The following is a 4,631-nucleotide window of genomic DNA, read 5'->3' as shown; positions in this document are numbered from 1 at the left end:
GCGGTTGTTGGTTGTGAATGGTTTTTGTTTTTTAATCGTGTGACACGTGGGAAGTAGGAATATCTTTATGGCAGTGCCGCAGTTTCAGTTGGGTAACGATTTTTATATTTTTTTTATAAATACTCCTTTCGTGTTAAAAAGAATGACAATTTTTGAAATTTGTATCATTTTTCATCACTTATATATTTCAATTTATAATATTTTTCATAAGTTTGAAAACTTTGTATAATAGAATTAATCGAGAACTATCAAACAAGATCCATATTGCATATTTTTTGAGATCCATATTGAAAGATAAAAGGAGTTGAAATTGACACAGATATCAAAAATTGACATTCAATTTGGGACGGAGGAATACATTTTATTACGTATTATTTTTTATTAAAAAAGACTTGAAGTGAAGTTCATTTATACGAATCACAGCCAAATAATATTCGGCTTGCAAAATGCAAACAAACGCCATATCCGGCTTCTTCTCTTATCCGGCTTCTATCCACATCTGCCAAGAGGCCGCAAGATTCTGCATAAACGACTCAAATCGTTCATTAAAATATTTGGAAGGGTATGTGTCCAAAATTAATCCCCCTCCACGCGGACATACGAATCCCAACAAAATAATATCGGGCTTGCAAAACGTAAACAAATGCCGGATATACACAACCCGGATATGTATATCCAGCTTATTCTCTTATCCAGCTCCTATCCACCTTTACCAAATAGGCTGTAGGGGTCCTGCATAAAAGACTAATCGTTCATCAAAATATTTTTTGAGTGGCATTGTAAAAAATCAGCTCAATTTTATAACTCAAAATGCTTAATCCAGTGTACCAATTTTTTCATTCAGAATACACGATACTGCATTTTGAGAACTGTGGGTACAGTGAATTTTGAGGCGAAGTGTAGGCTATAGGCAAAAGTTTGATTCTGGTCAAAATAAAAGTCGAGTCGAGAGCATCGAAATAGTTCCTTCCTATTACTGTAATTTTTGTCCCCTACGTGAAACCACCCAGTGATTCAGACGGATGCCCAGACTTTGGAAGTATTTTTTTAGGTCTGGAATTCGATTCCTCACAAGGTTAGTATACTGAAATCGGGGGGGGGGGGGGGGGGGGGGGGACTGTGACTGGTGTGACCGTGCTAGTTCCCCCGGAAGTTTGGGTTACACAGTCGAGTTCATTTAGTAGACTGTAACACTGTTCCTCCGTGACCAAAAAAAAAAACTGCACCACCAATTTCTGTGCGAGGGACCTTTCTTTGGTTTTGGTAGTTGCACGGCTTTTTCCAGGAAAGTGTTGTTACTGGTTAGGCGTATTCGACTCGATGTAACCACCAGAGTCTTTTGAGGAGAGGTGGAGAGGCGGGAAAGCAAGAACTCAGTTAAAACGGAGGAAGAAACGAGAAGGCAGTTGTTGGAGGTAAAAATGAACTGATTTAAGATTAATTTGTATGCACGAAACACCCTGGCAATTCTGTTAGCACCTGCTTGGAAATTTATCTGTTTTTAAACAAAATTTGCCTTAGTTGTTTAGGAAAATATTGTTAGGAAGTTTCTTCAAAGTGTGGTGGAATTTGCCATGACTTTCAAGGGAGAAAAAAGGCAGGAGTACTACTTCAGTCCGTGGCATGTTTTCAATATTTTTTAAAACAGGCATCATAAATATGTTTGTGTTACTGTTTTTGTTTACAAAATACATAATCAATTTCATTAGTTTACTGAAATTTTAGAAACACAAAAATTGCATTTTTATTTGTTTCGAAAACACTTTTCAAAAAAAAAAAAAAAACTATTATGGTCACCAAACATGTGTTTTTGTTTTTATTTTTTAATAAATAAACAAAAACTCATTTCTTGTTTTCCATAAATGAAAAAAAAACTGACAACTTTACCAAACAGAGCTTTATGTTTTGGTTTATTTTTGTCATTAGTAAATTTGTAACGACCCGAATTTTCGGTCAAATTTTATTTTATTTTATTGAATAAAATTTAACATTTTATTGAAATATTTTTGTTGATTAAACTGTTGGGTCAATTATTAAACTTAATCTATATTTTTTTTTTAGAAAATCCCAACCCTGGCCTACTATACTACCACCTCCTCCAAAAAAATATGAAATCCCATCTTCCATTTTTTTTTTTTTCAAAATTTTCGGCAGAGGGAGAGAGAGCATGGGGTTTTGACCATTAATTGTTAGCCATGCCTGTTGCATTTGATGTCCTATTAAACTTAATGGAAATAATGGAGAGAGAGAGAGAGTCAACCGAGAGGAGAGAGGGAGAGGAGATTGGAATGGATTTCTTGCACCCAAAGGCTCATTATTGTTATCCAATTTTGTAAACACATGCATGTATTTAGTAAAGAGTAAAGAGAGAGAGAGAGAGAGGATAAGATTTCGTACATGCAATTAACCTAGCCAATTGGATAGAAGTGTGGAGAGCAAGAAATATATCTAGGATTGTTGTCTCCTATAAATACTCACCCCCTCATCCCATTTTTCTACACACACTCTACTTTTCTCATTTGGAAAAAAATACTAAAAAGAGAGCACAAGGGCAATTGGAGTTTGTGCCGCCCACCATGGACTGACGCCGTTAGAATCAGCCCATATCGCCTAAAAGCAAGGTAGAAACCTCCTTCCTACTTACCTAAGTATAATGTAAATATATTAATTATTGAAAGGATGAAGTTTGAATTTAGTTGTTAAAATTACATGACATAAAAAGTATAGTTTACTGACATGGGAAGCTTTGATAGGGAAAGGTTCTTTTAAATGTTTTACTGGCAAGGTTAGGGTAATGTTACAGGAGCTTAATTACTGCTATGGGAATTACAATAACGTAACTTAGGAATTCATGATCGCATGATTAATTAGAAGTTGAAAAGTTGATATTGTTACTCGCATGATTAAAATTATATATATATATATATATATATATATATATATATATATATATATATATATCCCTGTTACGATGTTATAATTGTTTGATTAAGTTGCGGATGTGATACTTCTTAAATATTGTTAAAAGTAGATTTGCATGGAATTAGGATTTATTTTATTGTATGATTTTAGCAATTTTTAAGAGAATAATGTAAAACGCGAGGAAATGAAGCATGTTACGAGACACGGAAAACGAGAAGTGAAATACAAAAAGAAATGAGAAAATGAAATGTGAAAAGGGTTGATGATTGTGTGAGCATGAGAACCCGGTAGGTCCATTGAAGATGGTCAACGGAATCATGGCTCGAGTGTGCGTGTGAGTATGGGAGCCCAGTAGGTCCTGAAAAAATGGTTGGCGGAACCATGACTCGGGTGTGCGTGTGTGGCCTAGGAGCCCGATAGGTCCTGAAAGAATGGTTAGCGGAACTAGTGTCGTGTGTGCGTAGTGAAATGTGAAATGATAAAAGACTGAGAGCCCAATAGGTCCTGAAAGAGACGGTCAGCGAAATCAGTGCTTTTGGGTAGCAAAATTTAAATTTAGCCTGAGAGCTTGGTAGGTCCTGAAAGATAGTCAGCGGAACCAGTGCTCGAGAAAAAAAGGATGAAAAGTGGAATCGATACTTGAAAAATGAGGACACGATTTACGATACGCTGCTATGATGATAAACTCTGATAAGACATTGACACTTCATTTGTTGATTTGATTTTATGTGATGAACAGTTTTCTACAATTTACTTTATAAAATTATATGATATTTTTGCTAGTGTAAGGGACATAGAGGTAGGAGTAAGCTACTGAGCTTAAAAGCTCACGGTGTAACTTTTGTGACCCTGACATATTATGCCAGGCCTAGGTGACGAACATGGAGAATTTTATGCGGAACAGGTTGTTGCAGAGGAAGACGGACGCCCTAAAGAGTAGAATTTACCATAGTAACCCTTTTTTTTTTTCTTGTATAAATGTAATTCGATTCAAGATTTATTTGTTTGTAAGACTAAATTATGATTTTATTCAAATAAATATTAGACTTGATTTTACTGTATTTAAATTAACGTTCCAAAAAATCGGGGTGTTACAAAATTATTCCGAGTTTTTGTTGTAGAAGTGGTAAACTACAAAAGTTTTTTTTTTAAATGGGTAGTCTTAGATTTGATTGTGTCCACAAGTGGGAGAGAGCAAAACTAGATGTGTTTTATTATTATTATTATTATTTAAGTCAATTGGTATTGAAGTATGTAAAAGGTCATTATCCCTTTTATCGTATGGGTAATTATTATCTATATTATAAAACAGAACGGTTTTTGTTTATTCATACAAATCGAACGATCTCTACAACCATCGGATCGAATTTTCAATGGATCATATCTATCCAATTGAGAGCATACTTCCTAATATAAACCTCCTAACTTTGTGACTGATAAATTCTTTTCAATTGATTGCTTTTAAGTTATTTCCTTAAAAAATTTGATTATCTTTTTGAATTTAAATCAACTCAATAATTGATTTCTGTTTAAAGTTGATTCCCTCACATTCAATTTAATATTTGCTTTTAATTTGTTTCCTTTAAGATTGATTTCCTTATAGTCATATAACATAGACAGAGCGGTTTTTGTTTATCCATACAAACCAACACTCTCTACAACCATCGAATCGAATTTTCAATAGATCATATCTGTTCAATTGAGAGCAT

Source organism: Rhododendron vialii, chromosome 1a (assembly GCF_030253575.1).
Source record: "Rhododendron vialii isolate Sample 1 chromosome 1a, ASM3025357v1".
In the NCBI taxonomy this organism is placed as follows: domain Eukaryota; kingdom Viridiplantae; phylum Streptophyta; class Magnoliopsida; order Ericales; family Ericaceae; genus Rhododendron; species Rhododendron vialii.
The sequence above is the reverse complement of the archived record's forward strand: the minus strand, read 5'-3'. Positions refer to the sequence as shown.